Source organism: Rhinopithecus bieti, unplaced genomic scaffold, assembly GCF_001698545.2.
Source record: "Rhinopithecus bieti isolate Rb0 unplaced genomic scaffold, ASM169854v2 scaffold_25396, whole genome shotgun sequence".
Classification (NCBI taxonomy): Eukaryota; Metazoa; Chordata; class Mammalia; order Primates; family Cercopithecidae; genus Rhinopithecus; species Rhinopithecus bieti.
This window is the reverse complement of record NW_016812016.1, coordinates 2,962,065-2,983,028: the sequence shown is the minus strand read 5'-3', so window position 1 is coordinate 2,983,028 and position 20,964 is coordinate 2,962,065.

Below are 20,964 nucleotides of genomic sequence, written 5' to 3'. Positions count from 1 at the left end.
CATTTTTTTTTTGTCTTAAAACAAAATTAGTTACTTTTCTTTTTTGAAAATTTTCAAAATTCTATAATTATATTAATTCATTCATTTGCTTATTTCACATTTAATTAACATAAAGGTTGACAGACTTTATCTGTAAAGGGTTAGATAGAAAAAAATTAAATATTTTGGGCTTTGGAGACCATACAGGCTCTGTCACGACTACTCATATCTACTGCTGAGCATGAATGCTGCCACAGATAATAGTACCTAAATGAATGAGCCTGGCTGTGTTCCAATAAAACTTTATTTACAAAAAGCAGGAAGTGAACTGTTGTTTCCTGACCCCCAAATTAACATATTTGTCTAGCTCCTGTGCTTTCATTACCACGCTAGCTTCAGGGGACAGAGATGAATAGAACTTTGTTCCTGCCTTAAGATGCCAATAGGTTAATGCTTCAGGAAACAAGGCTGGCCTTCAGCAGAGTCACTTTTGGTGTCCTTCTATCTCTCTGCTGCTCCTTTTCCTGCCACTGTTTCAGACCTAGTGCTGCCCACTCTGATATGCCATCCAGAGTGCCTTGGTATTACATAAATTCTCTCCCATTTCTCTTCTATCGCAACTTGCTGGCTCTCAGCACATTGTCTTCAACTAGCCAAAAGACATAATAAAGTAACGTACATCAAGGAGTGAATCACTGGCAGTAGCTTAATTTGTTCATCCTTCAGGAGTTCTTACATATTAAAAGAGGATATTTTAAATTCACAGACATCTACCTCTACCTGTAAAATTCCCGGCAGAGGACTGAAGGAAATCTTTCTGAGCAGGGAAGTCCATGACGCCATCTAAATCTCACAGAAGTGAACATAAATTTCCTCCTGTGACTAATGAAGATAACCCATACGTATTGAGTCACTAGCATAGCAGTCATTGCCCTAAATCTTCCAGGTGAGATTTACTTTGAGCTCCCTAGTAGCTCTATGAGTAAGGTGCCATTATTAATATCCCCATTTTACAGATGAGAAAACCAAGCTAAGAGGGGCTATGTAACTTGGTAAAAGTCACACAACTCTCATGTGAGATGGTATTTGAACCTAAGAGGTGAGCAACCTTAATAATGTAATTACAAAGAAGCAAGTCTTCTCTAAATCAGAGATAGCTGAGCTCTATTATAGAATCTTAGAAGAGGAAGGAAAATTAAATATTGCTTAGTATAATATTATTTTAAGAACAAGGACACTAAGGCTCAGAGAGCATTTCGGATTTGACAAAGTAGCTTCAGACTGCTGGAAGTAAAATGCTGTTCTTAATGAGGTTTTTATTTTATTTTATTTGTTTTTGTTTGTTTGTTTTGGTCTTAGTACCACATGGCCTCTTGACAGCATAGCAATAAAGGAAACATGAATTCATTAGAAAATGATTCCTTCCCGCTGGGACATTAGTCCGTGGAAGACTATAACATGTGCGACTTTGCTCTTTTATGCTCCCACTCATCTTTAATCATGGGCCTACTGGGAACACCTCACTGCCCCTCATTCACTGGGTGGTTGAGTCTTCATGAAGCAAACCCACACGGGTTGTTCTATGGAATGGGAGAGCAGAACGGTGCATTCCATCATTAAAAGTTCACATCTAAACACCAGCGCCTGACTACACTTTCTCTGAATTTCCCATAGGGTTGTTGAAAGCTCTAACAAAACGTAGTTAAGACAAAAGATAGCTGTCTGTTTTATAAAGAATGTAAGGAATTTCCCAGTCAGATGGCTCAAGGAAAGGTTTTACCCAAGCAGTCCTACTTTCCATAGCAAATTCCAGTTGGTTAGAGCAAACACTGTGACAGTATCTATTGTTCAATTAAAAATAGCCACAATTATACAAAACATACCACCATATGGCATGTCCTTACATCTTATGTATACTGTAGATACTATTTTAGCTTCTTGCTTTTTCTTTTTCTTTTTTATTTTTTTATTTTCAGATAAGAGTCTCACTCTGTTGCCTAGGCTGGAGTGCAATGGCATGATCACGGCTCAATGAACCCTCAACCTTCAGGGCTCAGGTGATTCTCCCACCTCAGCTCCCAAGTAGCTGGGACTACAGGCATGTGCCACCACACCTGGCTAATTTTTGTTTTGTTTTGTTTTGTTTTGTTTTGAGAGACAGGGTTTCACCAAGTTGCCCAGGCTGGTCTTGATCTCCTGGACTCAAGTGATCTGCCTGCCTTGGCCTCTCAAAGTTGGGATTACAGGTGTGAGCCACTGTGCCTGGCCTAGCTTCTTGCATTTTCTATGGGTTCATTTTCATAATAGCTTTTTAAAATCAAGGTGGATCTTAGAAGTGAAAGAAGATATAAGAATTTTATATATTCTTGAGATATGGGAATCTGATAGTTTCAGTTGTCATAAATCCAATGGAAATTCACAGCTTCAATGTGTACATCATGTTGGGAATTTTTCTCCTTCACTGTTTCTAATGGTGGGGGCAGTTACAGAGTTAAATAGCAGGGGTATCTTCACCAACTCCACTGTTGGCATTATTTTCTTTGAAAAAAAATGTGCAGAGAGATATTATGTAAACAATATGAGAAATCCCTTCTCTATGGGTCAATTTAGTAAACTTAGAGCAAAGAAAAACTATAGCTTCTTGTTGCTAGAAGTATTATACAGAACACAGATAGCTCTTGTCAGTTTCCCATACAGAGAGTCAGGTAACTGAGTGGTACTCAATTCTCAAAGCAATAAGAAGGCTGAATATTCTGGAAATCCACAATGTAGTAGTAAAAATCAGGTGACTTTGAAACTGCACGAGGAAGAACAATAAACAAATTGCTAATTATTCCCTGCCCACCAACATTTTTATTTATTGAGATTTCTATTTCTATCTACTTTTTGATTTATTGAGATTTTAAGGGAATAGAATTTTAGGGGAGGTTGTTCAGCAAATATAGTGTCAACTCATATCATTCTCTTGATTTTTTATAGAAGAAATTGAGGTACAAAAAGGTTAAGTGCTCAGTATTACATTGTTATTAAGTAGTTTAGCTGGGATTTGAATCCATGTCTTCTCATTCCAACCAAGAGACTTTGTTGACTAAATTAGGCTACTCTCTATGGTGGGTATATGGGCACAGGTAGGTGTAACAGTACAGTGGTAGTGGTGTTGGTGGTAGTGATGCAGAAGGAAGAAGATACTGCTCATCTCTCCTGATACATGCTTATGAGGCCATAAATAACAGGGTTATTATGTCAGTTAAGAATAGGCTTACCTGTAAACAACGGTTTTCTCACAGTTCCAGAGTTAAGTTATTCAGAGTTGGTATGGCTGGTCAACATTGTTAAAAAAAGATCTAAATATCTTCTTTCTTTCTGCCATCTTCATTGTGTTGGTTGTGGCTTCATGGGGACAGGATGACTGCTGCAGTTCCGTTCCGGTGATCACAACTGTGTTCTAGACATCCATGTCTTTGCTTTGTTTGTTTGTTTTGTTTTTTGTTTTTAAGAGACAGGGATCTCACTCTTTCACCCAGGTTGTGCAGCGGTGTAATCATACCTCACCAAAGCCTCAAATCTGTGAGCTCAAGTGATCTTCTCGCCTCAGCCTCCCAGATTACTGTGCTAACATGTGTGAGCCACTGTGTCCAGCCTCATACTGTTGCTTCTGATAGGAAAAGCCAATGTTTATCTAGAGTCCCTACCAATCTCTTCTGCTTTCATTTCATTAATTATCGCTGTGTCATATGGTCACCCCAGTATCATGGGAGTTGTTATCTCCCCTGGCGCTGGGCCCATTGCCTTCCCCAAGCAGACAGGGTTCAGTTAGGCTGAAAAGGAGGAAATGGATATTAGATGGGCAATACATATTGTTGACACAGTTCCTAATAGAATACAGTCACCCTCCTTCTACACCCCAATTCAGAGGTTTGGTTTCATTGTCAACACTCACCATGGTTTTACCCTGGTGATTTTGTCAAGCTGCAGGGAAATAAAAGGTAGCTGCTCTGCAAAAAAAAGGTAACAGGCCCTGATTTACTACAAGATGTGCTGCTTGCACTTCTGTGGTGTTTTTCCAAAAAGAAAAATGAACCTGGCCCTAGAAGTCTCAGTTTGTGGAGCGCATATCTAGCATGCAGTACTGCTCTACTCTCCCTCCTCTGTTTCCTCGAGCACTTCCTGAACATTCCTCTTTGGTTATTTTACTATTTCTCTAGAACATATATAATTTCAGGAGTCATCTCCTTGTATTTGTGCCTGTTATCCAGTCTTCAGCATAGCTAGATATGAGCCACCCAAATGATGGCATTCTTCTTTTCTCTCTGGCACAATAAGAAATTTTAAGTGAAAGAAAGAGTGTTAGTAGTCTGAGTGTTGCTTCTAAAACTAAGGTTGACTGTATAATGCTGTTCCAGATTTAGGCCTTGTGATAGGCTTTTTCCTGCACTGAGAAATGGATTTTAATGACCATCCCACTATGGCATAGATGCACTTCTTAAGTTGAAAAGGCCTCCAAGGACTCTTCCTAGGAGAAAAAAGAAAATCTGAGTTGGAGCTTAGCAACATCCAGTTCTGCATCAAGCAGGCCTCTCTGCTATGAGATGGGTCAGTGTTTTATATCCCCTTTGCTGTGGTGGACCAGCAGCTTGGAACCCACCCATGTTGAGGGACCAGCAGCAATGACCAGGAACAACCCTGGCTGACTTGCACTTACTGCTCTCCAAGAAAAGTCACTATAAAAGAAGTCAGGAAGTTGAAAAGAAAGTGGGTTTTCCTTCACTTAGCTTTTCTGCTTAAGGCTTAGAATCATCCTGTATTTGTCTCCTAAATTGAAACAACAAACCTATTTAAGCAACCTATAAAATATAAATAGATTTTCCTTAGTGTAGTCGGTGAGCTTTCTCAGACTCAGTTAGTGTGGCAGCTGCCCCAGTTTAGCTTCTTCATAGGAAACAAGGCTCTGCTGAAAATGCTGAGCCCCAGGACACCCTCTCCCTCAGTGTGGCTCAGCAGAGATGCTTGTTGCTTTCTGAAAGCATCCACTGACCCCATGGCTTATCTGCCTGACCCTCCTGGAAGTACCATGACACACTTCATTTTTGTTTTGTCTTTTTAGAACTCATGTCATCATTTGGGTTTGAGCACTTTATTGTGAAGGCTGCCTAGCTCACTGTGGCATCCTCCGTGCCTCCGACCCAATGCAAAGTCAATAGATACTTTTCAATTTAAATTGGTTTTGTAAGGGAAGCCTGGTATGCAGGATTAGGATAAAAACAGGAATAAAGGGACTTCTGGGGACAGTTAATGGTTGAATGGAAGGGGAGTCCATGGTGCCTTTGCTCTGGGTCTTTTCTCCATTGTTTTGAGATGCTACCTTTGGTTATTGCTCTTATTCCATTCCCAGTAAATTAACACATTTGCCTTTGGCATTTTTGAGCATGCCCTATCAAACCATGAGGGCTTTGGTATTAAAACTCTCCTGGTTGGTGTCCGGGTTTTACCAGAAAGTACCGACTAAGAAAATGGAGAAGCATAGTTGCAGGTCTCTCATTTGTGCCCCATGAGAGAGGGAAGAGAAATGACAAAAGACTCACAACTAGAGATCTCAGCATCCACTTGTGTCCTCTTTGTTAGACGTAAAGCTAGCCACATGAGATTAGATTCACCATCGGCAACTCAGGTAATAGATCTGAAGGGCAGCTTGTTCTTAAGAAAGGAAGGAATACAAGCCAAAGCAGAGCAACTATCTTTCACAGAGGCTTTCATAGAAACCTTTTCATTGGTACAGTTTGGCAACATGACCTCCAAGGACAAGGGCCCTTATTCCAATATATGAGCTATGATGGCTTCATGGTTAAAACCTGGAGTCAAAAAGCCTGGGTGCAATCACAGAACCACACTCTGCTGCTAGATGGTGCTGGGAAAATTATCAAACCGCTCTGTATTTTTCATCTTAAAAATTTGGGATGATAATGGTATCTACGTCATAGGGTTGTTATGAGCATTAAATTATTAAATAATTGTAAAATACTTAGAATAGTAATAGGATTATAGTATACATGTTTGTTAATAAATTACCGAGCCTGAATAACCAAGGGCTTTGAGCCTGACTATAGAAAACAATAGAGAAGTTGTAGTTATAGGATCCACCAGGTAGATTTCAGAGCTGGACTAAGGTGACCAGGCAGTCAGATGGAGACCTTGGGGGAATGATCCCAGTGATGGATAGTTGAGATGCAGATCAACAACTGAGGCTGGGCATTCTGCAAGTCTGAAACTAGCAAGGATTGTATGAAGTTTGTGGATGTTAAGAACCTTAAATTTCCTAAATATCATTTATTCTTTTTGAAACAAGAAGATTTGCTTGTGTTCTACTGTGACATTTTCCAAGCTGTGCTTCCCCTCTGCACCGCTCATGACCTCATACTCCTTGGTGGCATTTTCCAGGTCTTGGTAACCTCCCTTGAAAAGAGAAATATAGTTCAGGTTCTCAGCAGTAGTCTAAGCCACACAGCTGCTATGGTTCAAGGGAGATCAGTTACATTTCCTGGGGTTCTCTTCAATGGGCAGTGGTCTTGTGCGAATGGTGGGGTTCTCTTCAATGGGCAGTGGTCTTGTGCAAACGGCATTATAGATATTCATCCTTGGAACCTGGCTTGTTGAAGGTTCTCCAGAAGCAAGGGGAAGTTAAAAGATAAACCTGGCTGTGTATATCCTATTTCATAACTGCCTAAATAGTAAGCATGCTGACTGGCAAGAATTAGAACTATAATAAATGTAATTAAATTGCCCATTACTTGCATAATTGAGAACTATAAATATTTTAAATAATAAAATTGTGAAAAATTTCTCTACTAATGCTCTGGGAATGTCTTAAATATGTAAAGGCCAGGGGATTCATAGGGATGGCTGAATATGAAATGTTTCCATTCATCTCTTTGAGATCAAATGTTTTTCATGATTATTTCAAAAGGCTCCAAAATGGAAAAGAGTGAATATGTGAGCCACCATGAGAAAGGAAGCTCCAAAGAGTGAGTACAGGGTAGTTTTTCTGGGAAGATGTATTTAGGAAATGGGGCAAGAGCAAAGAATAAAGAAGTGCAAAAATAGAACTAATTTGACACTGCATATATGTCCTTCTCTGTTGCTGTACATCCTTTTTGTTTCCAAAGGGCATAATTTGATGTGATTAAATAAGGCCTTCTGCTTTAATTAGGTATCTCAGTCCTTGAAAATTCTGATTAATTTTCTGTGTATGAAAGGCAGGGGATATTTAACTATGTTGAGAGAAATATAAGAGCAATAGCAAACTAATAATCTGAAGGGAGTTCCTCTTAACAGGTTTTTTTTTTAATTTTTATTTTTTGAGATGGAGTTTTTCTCTTGTTGCATAGGCTAGAGTGCAATGGTGCAATCTCAGCTCACTGCAGCCTCCACCTTCTAGGTTCAAGTGATTCTGCTATCTCAGCCTCCCGAGTAGCTGGGATTACAGGCACCCGCCACCACCCCCAGCTAATTTTTTGTATTTTGAGTAGAGACGGGGTTTTACTATGTTGGCCAGGCTGGCCTCAAACTCCTGACCTCAGGTGATCCACCCGCCTCAGCCTCTCCAAGTGCTGGGATTACAGCCATGAGCCACCACGTCCAACCTTAACAGGTTTTTAATACTAATACATAAATTCAAAAGGAGAAATGGTATTTGTTCTAGTATTTTTTATAATTCAGTTTTAATATATTGGCATATCCAAGTGTGTGTGTAGGAGTGTGTGTGTGTGTGTTTGTGAGAGAGAGAGAGAGAGAGAGAGAGAGAGAGAGAGAGAGAGAGGAAGAAGAAGAAGAAGAAGAAGAAGAAGAAGAAGAAGAAGAAGAAGAAGAAGAAGAAGAAGAAGAAGAAGAAGAAGAAGAAGAAGGGAGGAGGAGGAGGAGGAGGAAGGGGAGGAGGAGGAGGAGGACTAGGAAGAAGGAGAAGGAGGAGGAGGAGAAAGAGAGAGGTTGTATTATACAATTACAGCAGACATGCTTAGTTTTCTATGTAATACCCACTTTTACTTCTCGGTTAACAATGGAATCTCAATTTTATTTGGGATGGAAATGTACCCAGGTGTGAAAAAACACATATTTTTCAGACTCCTTTGCTGCTAGGTGTGATTGTGTGTCATGGTTCTGGGCAATGTAGTCTAAGTGGAAGTTTTCTGGAGATTTTATAAAAATTTTTGTCTCTTAATATGAGCAGTTCCCCTAATTTCTTGTCCCTTCATTTGTCTGCTTGTTTGGAACTTAGCCCATGAGATTGCAGATGGAGACTATTACAATGAAAGGCCCATCTTAAGGACGGCAGACAAAAATAAGAACAAGTCCAGGGCATTAATGAATTTGTAGAACTATGTCTTCAACCATTATGAGAGAAAATAAATTCGTATTTGTTTAAGCCATTCATGTTAACTATAATGGTGCCTACAAAGGAATGTATAAAGCAATAGAGCAAGAGGAGTAAGAGCAATTTTCATCCATTGAAGATCTGCTTCCGGGACTCAAATAGGCATGTCTCATATTTGATGCCTATTTTGGTGTACATAGGCATTTTGAAATTTACAGAGAGATCCAACCCATGCTACAATACAATATTTCCATCTTTATAGTGCTTGAGAGTATATAGAGGAGCTGTATACAACTAGTATGTCTACATACACTGTATTCACTTTTAGAATAATGCAAGTTTTTTTGGTTTTTACTGAGTAGGGACATCTTGAAGAAATTTATTAACAAGATTTTGATTTTATGTGAAATGCATTTAACTTATTTTTTATTTGCTCGTTTCTCAAGATCTTGTGTATTTAATATTCTATGTTATATTTTAAGGGAATCTTATTGACAAAGTTGTTTTTAATGCTACTGTGTATAAAAAAAGAATACATTTAAAAAGCAAATTGTAATTAGTAAACCAACCAATGTTAAATGTTTAAGAAACTGTACCAGGGAACAGGACATAGTACAATTACAGTAGTACTGACAATTACAGTAGGACTACACATGTGGATGCCAATTTATATTTTTACCCACTCCAACCTCTGGGCCAAGAGGTGAAGTTAAAAAACAGTCTCTGACTGTTTCAGAGAGTTACTACTCCACCTGCTTATAAAATTCTGTCTCTTTGAGGTTTTTGCCATTGAACTACCTCCCCTGTTATCTACCCACTTCTGCACACTAGCTTTCACTGACCAAAGACTTTCACTTAAACCCACAGTCTTCCTTCTTCTCTATTCCAGGACTTGCTGTCCTCCTGGGTTATTTCTGTCTTCATGTGTGCAACCCATTCAGTAGCATTGACTCTCATTTGTGGGATATCATATGATTCCATCCGTAAAGAGTTCAGAATTCACCTCCAAAAGATAGAAACTCTACGAAGAAATAGCCAAAAAGTAGAAACAGTCTAAATATCTATCAACAAAATGTAGTATATTTATACAGTGGAATATTATTCAGTCATAAAAATGAAGTACTGATATGTGCTACAATATGGATGAACCTTGAAAATGTTATGCTAGGAGAAAGAAGCCAGATACAAAAGACCACATAGTGTAGGATTACATTTATATAAAATGTCCAAAACAGGCAAATCCATACACACAGAATGTGTATTCGTGGTTGTCAGAGGATAAGGGCAGTGGGAAATGAGGAGTGACTGCTAATGGGGTATGGGGTTTCTTTTTGGAGTCATAAAACTGTTACGGAATTAATAGTGGTGGTGATAGTTGCACAACTTTGTGAATATACAAAAAAAAAACACATACACACACACTGAGTTTTACACTTTAAAATGATTAATATTATGTTATCTTATGTGAATTTTATCTCAGTGAAAAAGGAGATTGAGCCAGTTATGTTGCTAAGTTTGGAGGAGGTCAAAGTAAATAAGGTCTTCTCTTTACTCTCAAAGAACTCATACAGCACAGAGGGGACTTACAATGGGCCCAACACAGAGGTGTGGCCCAGCCTCCAGGAGCGACAGGATTTCCTCTCAGATGAGGATCTGTGTAGGATCAAGGCAGAAATCCCTACTGAAGTCTGTCTGTGTCACACACTTGTGCACACCTGTCTTGGAGTCTGAGCTCTAGCTTTGTCCCAGTCTTGTCGCCTTCCCTACCACAGGGACTTTGCACTTGTATTCCTTACCATGAGAATCCTGTTTCTTTGCTCCTCTTGTCTCATCCATTCCTCCCATCTTGCAGATGTTAGCTCATGTGTCATTGTCCCAGAGAAATCTTCCTACCCCGACCTTCATGGTCAGGTTCAATCATCAACTGTCCGTTCTCTTACTCTCTTGAAATTCTCCTTTGTGACAGCCCTTGCCAGCTTCCCACAGCTATAATTCTTTCACTCAGTTGTCTTTTCCTGCCAGATTTTGAAGTTGTCGAGGGTAGGTTCCCTTCAAAAAAGCAGGCAAAGTAGTACTCAGCCCACTTTTGTTCACCAACATAACTTCAGCACTTCTCAGTGTTTGTCACGCAGTAAGAACTCAGTGAGGACACGATGATCAGCTGAGTGCGTGACTACTACTGTCTACCCAGCTACCCAAAGGAATACGCAGTTAGGGACTTCCAAGAGGAGAGGTTTGTCCCCTCTGGCCTTGACAGGTCCTTTCACTGCCACATCCTTCCTCCTCTAAGTTGCCATCATTTGATCATCTTATCCTCACAGGAACCCAGTGAGGTAGTTTGATGCAGTTGTCATTTACATTCGAATCACCTGCAATGCAAAGGGAGGCTAGGATGACTAAATGATTGCCATGCTCAGGGAAAGTGTCCAGCACTGTTTTATTGGGCTGTTAGGTCATGTCCAGTTTGCTCACTCGAATACTTCATCATATTCTGCTGCTAGGTCTATAAATGTCAAATAGCAACAACCCTTGACCTCCTGGCTCAAAGCTAAGCACACTACCAGATGAGCCTCACTGACCTTCTTTAATATGAGAATCTTTAATATGGATTAATCATATTATAATCATGTATTTGTTCTTTTTATTAGAGTCCTTGGGGAATGTCTTTTACCGATGAAATGTTATCTTACAGAGTAATAAGACCAAATGGGGTTTTATTTTTTAATTAAAAGAAGATGAAAAGTTTTGCTTAAAATACTTTTAAAATGCCTTCATCTTGAGCATAAATGGCAGACATGTATCATTTTGCATTTATATAAACCCTACTAGGCTGGGCAATTGAACTCCAAAATGAGGCTGATAGCTAATAGAACATTTGTGGAGAAGACAGATAAATTGTCCAGAATAAACAAAGCTTGTGTTTATTTCTAATTGATAGCAGCTGAGCATGGGGAGGTGTCATTAGCTCAAGGCACAGATCAAGCTCATTAAGTACCCTGGCCCTCTTATAAATCATGTGATGTGTCAAGTCTTGAATTAAACCAAACAAGAGACTGGTTCAGAATTCTTCCCTTGTACCAGGCAGAAGCCTGGTTGTCACAAAGACCCTTGGAGAAAGATTGAGCAAGGCTGTTCCCCTTAGTAACTTCTGAGCCTACGCAGTGATCAACATAGGTGATTTGTCTGTTCGGAGACCGAGAATTGGAACCAAGTGACTGGTTCCGAGTCCTGGCTCCTGCACTCCCTTGCCATGCGCAGCACCTGCTGTCAGTACCTTACCCTTGCCCTTCAGCCTACTCAGGGTGTTACTACCCAGTTGTTTCACTTGCTGGAGACTTCCTGCAACTCAGGCCTGGAGGTGTTATCTTGCTGAGAGGTTGTGCTTGGTTCAATTACAGGCGAGCCAGAAATGCACAGTTAGCCAGCTAGGGATGCGAGTTGGTGGGTAAACATCCTTGCTAAATCACCCCTCAATAAAAATGTTGTGTTCTGCACTGTTCCTCAGAGCACCCCCAACAGGATGGAGCATCAGCAGCCACAGTGGTAACCCATTCACTAGTGTACACTCTCACTTTCCTTCTTTACAGTGCTTTCTGTAATTGTCTCCCAAATAAGATACTTTTTCCAAAATTCTAGTCTCAGTGTCTGGTTTTGGGGATCCCAACTCAAGAAGCTCTATAAATGTTCCATTTATTCCTTGGACAGTATTAAGGAGGCTAGAGGTGGGTAGAAAGACAGCCTAGCACGGTATTTAAGAAGACATGCTCTAGAGGTGGACCCGCTGGCCACGTCCTGACTGCCACTCACTGGGCACCCAGCCTCTCTGTGCCTCAGTTTCCTCATCCACAAAATTGGGTCAATGATAATAAGAGTACCTATTTGATGAGCTTGTTTTGGGAATTAAATGAATACTAAATTTATACTTTTGAAATACTGCCTATCACATAATAAGTGCTCAATAAAGGTTAGGTGTGGTTATTAGAATCACAGAACATCAGACTGGGGAAGAAGTTTACAGATTAGCTAATGCAACCTCTTCATTTTCCATGTGAGGCAACTGAGGACCAGGGAGACATGGAGCGATTTCTTCAGGGTCACACAGCTCATCAGTGACAGCAACACCCCAAAATCTCTCAGCCCAGTGTCCTCCATGCTGTGAAATCAGCTTCAGGACAGTCCTACTTCCAAATATTCTGTTAACAAACAGAACTCGGTGTGGTCATGTCAATTTGCTGGGCTATTTTTTTCTTAATTAATCTAGGCATTGCAAGGCAGTAATGTGCAGGCATTATGTGAGATTTTGAGGAGTTCATGAATTTAAAACCAGAAGATTTTAAGGGGAATAAAATAAAAATCGACTCCGCAATGCCATAGGCAGAATGTCCTCTTGGAGAATCTAAGATTTAGACACAAATATTGTCTTCTGCAGAGTCCTTTACAAACCTCTGCTTAACCTCCTGGCATCAATGGACGACAGGTTCTGGCTGTGCAGAGTGGAAGTCCTTAGAGTATTTGACAGCATTTATCTGATTACAGCTCACAGCCTTGGTAGTGTTCACTTGCTTATGGAGGTTTGTACAAGACAGAATAAAATAAAAATGCATGCTTTTATATCAGTCCTTTGCCTTTTAAAGTCTTTTTTATCTACGGTTCCATGCAAAGTCACGTCTTCTCTTCTTCCTTTTGATCTTAAACGAGGAAGGGGCAAAGTGTGTGAAGATTCCAGAAGAAGTGAATCGGAGCAAAGTCCTCACTAAATGAAAGCTTCGTCTTCCATTCAGCCACTGAGATCAGTGGAATAAAACTATGTTAGAGATGATCCCCCTGGCCCTTAGCCTCCAGAGAGGGCATCTTTCAGTGACAGCGAATGCGCCTCTATATAAATACACAAAACGTTGTAGAAAGGAAAGAGCTCTGTGGTATGGAGACTTGTCAATATTTGTCCAAGAGTCATGTTTCTATTTATCTTTGAGTATGTCTGGCAAAGGACATCTGGAGGGAATCTTTTAAGAGGTGAAGCACGTTGATTTGTAAAAATGGGATCATTCTATCTATTCTGCTTCAAGGTAAGCTCTTTGATTTCACAGTAACTAGTTGCCAAGATCAAGTTAGGGAATATTTATTCTTTTGCTTAAATTCCAAAAAGACTGATATTAATGCACTAGCCTCTTTTTTTCTTTATATTTTCTCCTTCTCTGCAACTGATACTTAAAGCTATAAGAAAATTAAATTACTATTATTATTATTAGAAAGCTCCTATGCTAGCCAGTTCTGGTTGGATATAGGTCAGCTGTGTACAAATGGACATACTGTGGGGCTTTGTGCAATAATATAACCACTACCTGAGACCAAGTGACGGATGATACACATCCTAAACCTCTCGCTCATCATTTTTATGGTTAAATTCCAATGATTGAGCATCAAACTTACCTAAGATTTTACTACTCTGCTTCTTTGCCTTATTTTCTCTATATTAAGTTGCAGGGAAGGTTTTTACTTTGCGATTTATTTTTCCTCTTGTATAGTGATTATACGAAGTTCTAAGCGTCACAATGCTGTAGTGTATAATTCTTTGAAGCAGAAAGACACAATAAGAGAAAAGATTATTTGTTTGCATCTGTGAGAGGATAAAGATGGTTTGAACTTTTGTTTCATATGGCACTGATATGAGTATAGTTACCTCATCTGAGGTGAGGTTTCCCCAGAAGCACACAGGGAGACCAAATGAATGCATGGAGTTGATTTTGGAGGATGCTAGGAGGCACTGATAGGAAAATGAGGAAGTGATCATGAGAATGGCAGGATCCAGTACCGGTGCATTATTAAACAAGTTCCTAGAGGAGGGCTCCATCCCCTTGGGATTCTTCTGATGGACTGCATGAGCACATCTAGAATTGTCTCTCTTAATATCCATCACCTTTCTTCCATCACCCATACACAGCCAGAGAGTCACTGTGGCTTGCAATGAGAAGGCACTGATGTACATAGGAATAGTGAGCTTTGAGGGGCCACGGGTGAAACATGAACAGCATGTGTTAAGCTAGAATAATAACTGGCTGGTTGAACTAAGTAAACAAATCCAAGTGCAACCTTGGAACCTGGGATATTAAACTGGCTGCCAACATTGGGCCTACCTGTTTTCTGTCTTGGCCTGGATTTATTCCTCTTGTTTCCTTTTGTTTCTTTTCTTTAAAAAAAAAGTTCCTTTTCCTTCTAGTTTCTCTGCAAGATTTTTTGAGAATGCATAGGTATACATGATTGGGGAATAATAAAGACACTTTACAGCAATAGATGATTCTTACCAAACTGACATGGATAAATGTAACAGGAGAAACAATTTCAGCTGAATAAGAGCCTTACTTCACCACTCTCCAAACCCCAGAACTGTTATATAGTTAGCTTTCTAGTACTTACTGCTATCTAATGGATCTTGACAAAGAGAAATACACCATAGCGTAGCATTAATTTTTGAGCAGATAGTATATTTTGTAATTAGATTTAAAAAGCCAATCATGTCTTTTGTTGTTAATGGGTTACCTTCCTTCGGTATATTTGATGAATATCATCTCTCATGACTGCTCTTGGGTCAGTCTCTTCAGCAACCTATTCCTCCTTTGTTACTTTGTTTCTGCTCACATCTTGCAGCTCCATCAACAGTCATCAAGTCCATTGGGCAAGTATTGTTAGCCTCTGGTAGTGGCGACAATACAGAGAGGTGAAAATATTCTACTGATATACCACTATCATATTAAACTCTATGTTACAATACAAGCAATTCTCAGACTGAATTCTGTCACACACACATAAAGCATCAGTGAGCAAGTAGCCACAAAATAGTCATCCAGTCTTATCCTGTAAACTTAGTGATGCTCCTCCATCTGCAAGCACGCTTGCAGGAAAATAAACACCTTGCAAGAAAAGTTCATTCTGAGTTGCCAAACCTCTAGGCAAACCAGGCCATGGAGTCACCCATTCAGCATATGATCATGAGACCAGACAGAGCTCTAGACCTCGACTTGGCTCCCAAGATCTTATTGCCAGAGACTCTAGATTCTGATTTATCTGTCATGCAAGAGCAGTGGTGCCATACAATCTTTTTAGGCAACCACGTATCTTGAACACCAATCATTTCACCAATTGAGACATATTTCTAATATCTCATTTGCTTATTAGCTAACCTTATGCTATCCAATAATAGTAGTGGATGAGGTAGTCATCTTTGGAAGGTGAGTACCTGATTAGAGTATTACATGTTAACTAATTGCCACCAGGATATATATTTACACACAGAGACAGACAGACAGACACACACACACACACACACACACACAGAGCGAGAGAGAGAGAGAGATTTTTAAGCTACCAAGACAGAAATTCTTTAGAAATTGTGATTTACCTTTCCTGTCAAAATAATTTGTATAATTTGCAATAATTTGAAATTTCCTATTGTTAATCTGAAGTTTTAGTAAAGAGAACTTTATTATTCTTCACATATAGTATTTCTGCTTTTACTGAAACGGCTTGCTTTAGGAATTTGCCAGAACAGATTTTGTCTGCCAATGGAAAAAAAAAAATTAGATGTTGAAAGTCCTGTTTGTTATCCCCTCATCAAATTTATCTTTTCAGGTAAATTTTGAAAGGCTGCATCCTGCAAGAGAGATTTTATTGAATTTTCTCATCTGTCCTTGAAAGCTATACTTTATCCTATAGATAAAACTATGATTGCATGGATTTGAACAAGTCTTATAGAATCCCTTACATATAATGTTTAGCCTAATAAGATTGGTATTGGAATTATCCCCACATTATTTAGCTAGTACATAATGCTATACCTATAAATTGTGATACTTTTATGCTTTGGCTACAACTGAGTTTTAGAGTCTGCATGGAGCTGGGGAAAAAAATATGACCTACTGGGAAACATCAGTGTTTTCTTGCAAGCTCATTCTTCATTTTCCAACCCATAATCCCCCTCTGCTACTCAAGGAAGCTGAAGCCCAGGATTAATCCATCGGTGCCCAAAGGCCTGCAGGAGGTCGGGCACAGATGGTTTAATCCTTGGTGCTGCTTGGAATCATGGGAATGGCTGTTGGATGGAAGTGCCTCTGATCTAGCTCTTGCTGTGGGTGTCTTGCACCTCTTGACACACCTGTGGCTGCCTGGAGGTTGTCAGCACCACCCACCACTCTCCTCCCTGCCTTCTCCATTGTTTAGAATTCTTGCTATGTAGTGGGTGACAAAGAATGTCTGAAAAGTTCAGTTGCTAAATTGATCAAAATTAGTTTCTCAGTAGTTCTCCAAAAGGTGCAAGTGCTGTTGGAAGAAGAGCTGTAAACAATATTAGTTGTTGCTGGCAGTTGGAGCCTCATAACACCTTATGATTTTATTTCTGTTAATGAGACATGTGAGGATCTGTGGAGCAGAGGGTAAGCAAGTTCAGTGGGATGTAATTTTGCATGTGCACTATTAAAAAAAAAAGAAAAGCTAAAATAAGGGAGAAAAAAGATCAAGAAGGGAAGAATTTCCAGCTCATTTAATAGAGATATTGAATACCCTTATGTGTTGCCTTTTGACTATGCCATCTCTTGTCAAGCAATTATAAATACTTGTAACTAAAACATTAAAGCATAGAGGTTAACTGAACAAAGCATCAGCACATTGCAGGCTAAAGAAAACCCTTGTCTAAAGTGATTTCCATTTTGATTAATTTATCCAGATAAACCATCCATTTTCCAAAGTTGGAGACTCCGTAGGTCCAGACTTTGTTTTCTACCTGGAATCTGACAGCTCTCTGGAACTGTAGCAGAGAATATGCCACCATTTAAATTATTGAGACTGTAGGGCAAAATTTCAGGCCGCTTAAAGCCAGAAAAATAGCCCCAGTGAGCTCTCTCATGATCAGTTCATTCTTCTGGGAAGCTCAGGAATTACTATGTCTAATGACTTTGCCAGTGGGTCTGGCCTGTGTAATTAAGATCTAAATATATCTCTATGTTCATTCTATAACTAAATTTCTTATCTGGACAAATGACCCATTTATGAAAGCTCATAAAATATCATAGGGAGTCATTACATACTTAAAAATATCTCTAATAAAATGTACCCAAAGATGGTCATATCTGCATTGCTAATAATTTTCCAAAAATATATCTTACTATAAGTAACTAGAAAATACTGCATATTATCATTCAAGAGAAGAAAAATAGAATAAAGACCCATTAGTATTAAAGAAGTATCTTTCTTTGCTAGAGAAAATATTTGCATTTTTCTTCTGCCCTTTCAATTCCTGGATGTGATAGCAGAGCCACCATCACATCAACATAATCTTGCAAGCTTGTGCATTCACTGCAGAATGCAAAATGTCATGGCATTTCTTTATAAAAATATAAAACTTTTTTTTTTTGATGGGGCAAGTTTTGCTTCACATCAAAGGTAAATGAGAATCAAGGTTGAAATTGCAAGCACTTCAGAATTCTGAATGGAAGACTGGAGTGACCAGACTAAAGGAAATACACCATATGTAAAGGAAACATTAACTCCAGTATTTTATTCCCCCTTAGTAACTTCCAAGTTATTGATTAGTAGCTCTAATCTTATGAAAATGGTTCAATGTGTCTCATTAAGGATGACTTCATCTTACTAAATTATAACAAGGAAGGACTGGAGATAGAGATAGTAGAGGAGGATGAAGGAAGGAAGAGTTCCTCTCAGTTAAAAACTACACAAGGGAGGAAAGTTATATGTGATTGGGTAGCATTATTCAATGTTTACTGAGAGTTCCAAGAATCTTTAGTGGGATTTAAAAAAACGTGTAAGTTATCTGGTGATTTATGGTTCAACCTGAAGGCAGGAGACAATATTTATATGTTTGTGGGATTTTTTAAAGTTCATAATAATCTATGCCTTCTAATAATGACTAAATTCTTGGAAGCCTCTCAGATCACTGAATCATAGTCTTTAGAGGTAGTTCTCAGAAATCACTCTATACACCTCTCAACCTAAGAAGAGCCACTTGCAATTCTGACAAGAAACGATCCCTCAGCTTTTGTCTTAGCTCACAGAGAAAAGCACCTCACCAATTGACTTCCTCACCAGGTAGCATGCCCATGCTATTATATATGTATATATGTTAACATACATGTGGTTTATATCATCCAAGTAACCGAAGTCAAATGGTCATTTAATAGAGAATTGGAGGCACCACTGAACAGCTGAGTCAGCCTAACCTGAGGTCATATATATCATTGGATTTTTTTAAGTATAAAAGACTATGCATTTCTTTCACTTTGCCACTTGGAGTTAAGTTTCCTGTAATTTGCAGCATAGGACACTTTACTGATATAAGGGTCAACATCAGTAGAGGGATCAGAATTGCAAAAGTTCTTAGTTTGAAGAATCAGTAGTCTAAAACTCTTGCTACTCAGAGTGTAATCCCAAGACTGTCAGTATTGGTATCATCTGGGAGCATGTTAATAATACAGAATCTCAGACCTCAACCCAGACTCACTGAATTAGAATTTTCATTTTAACAAGATCCTCTTGTGGCTTGTCTGCACATTTATGTTCGATAATTATTCTGGCCCCAATTTTTGGAATATATTGACTGTGAATCTAAGCTGTAGAAGTGCCATGGACAGGTAGAAACAGATAAAAATGCCCCACTAGGGCTGGGCGCAGTGGTTCAAGCCTGTAATCCCAGCACTTGGGGAGGCTGAGACGGGCGGATCACAAGGCCCGGAGATCGAGACCATCCTGGCTAACACGGTGAAATCCTGTCTCTACTAAAAATACAAAAAAAATTAGCCGGGCGTGGTGGTGGGTGCCTGTAGTCCCAGCTACTCGGGAGACTGAGGCAGGAGAATGGCGTGAACCCGGGAGGTGGAGTTTGCAGTGAGCCGAGATCATGCCACTGTACTCAGTCTGGACGACAGAGCAAGACTTCGTCTCAAAAAAAAGTAAAATAAAATAACAATTGAGTCTGTAATGATGTGAACAATGTCCCACTAGGAAACAATTGAGTCTGTGATGGTATGAACAAAAGGACACATGTACTTATCAGGATGAGAGGAGTTAGGTGTTTAAAAAGGGCAGTATTGTTAGAAGGTACAAGTGTAGAGCACAGGCTTCGTCATCCAGTCTCTTCCTGGTTATCTTTAACATCTGTGTAGCTTTTGAAGATCTGCCACTTGAGGTATCCATGTACGTGAAAATAATAATCCCCTACTCTCTGCCTTCCCCAGGTTGGAATTAGTGCAATGATATCATGAAAGTAGATCCTGAAGTTGAATTATTTTCTGTTTACTTGCTTCTATATATGTCCACAGATCAGTAACATTAGCATCACCTGGGACCCTGTTAGAACCATAATTTCAGCCTGCCCCAGAGAAATGGAATGAGAATTTGCATTTTAGCAATATGACCATATGATTGGATACACATTGACTTTTGACAAGTACTGGTCCATGGCTCTTTGTGAACCAGGGAACTCCCTATCCCTGGAGAAATTTAGATGATGCTTGGGTGAGCCCCTTCAAAAATGGTGGAGAGGGGAGCCATGCATGGCGCATATGGGAGTTAGAACAAATAACTACAGGGGCAGTTGCAATTCTGAGTTAGATATTTGTTCTTCTAGAAAAACACTGAAACAAAGTTTAAAGTGATCTGGGGTGGCCAAAGGAATAATTTATAGGTTTTACAGCTGAGTGTGAGCTAGAGATCCCATGAAGATAGGTTAGTTCCAAGAGGAACACATTTTGTAGGGTGGGGAAACTTTGGGCAGTTCTTTGGATCTCGTGGGAAATAAATCTCCAGTCTTGTCTAATCATTGGCTTCTTACTTGTCCTCAGATAGGTTCCTCAGTTACATTAAGTGATGTTTGCTAGTAATGAAACTGTCATTTTGCATGTTGAAGGATGTGTCCCACCTTTAGAGAATCCCAAAAATTAAAAACAGTGGAGGCAGAGGAAAAGTGATGGGCAGCAATCCTTCCACACACTTTACAGGAATATAACACTTGGCTGTAGTAAGTTTTATCTGAGATATAGTTACAATCTGCTATGGATAATTTTTATTTTGTTTGTCGTTAATCAAGATGCAATCATAAGATTGTGATGAAAAATTAAATTATTCACTTTGTGAAATTAAACTTTTGATGAAGTCAAAGTCTAGCAGAACTAGTAGCGTCTAAAATTATTCAAGTCAAGACTTGCTCCATCCATTCAGCCATCCATTCCTCCATCCATCTTTTCTTCCATCCATCATCAATTTATTCATGCAATAAGTGACCTTATTACCTTTCTAATAAGAATAACTATCTAGTGTGTGGACTGAGTTAACTCCCTAGGAGTAGAAAGAAATTCACTCTCTACTTTGCCGTAGTGAATTTTAGGTTTGTCACATTTCGCAAAACCGAATCTGTTCATCTTTATGGTTTGCTCATCTCCCAGTGTGGGAGCCAACACTGGCCCGCAGAGCATTTAGTGAATGGCCAGCTGCTTGCTCCCCTCCTTGTGGTTGCTGGTTGGATTAATGCAGTGAACACTGAGAAATGTGGGGAAATAACTTACCTCCTGGGGCCTGAGCTGTCATATCTCCTTGTAGACTGGCTGCTCCCCATCTCC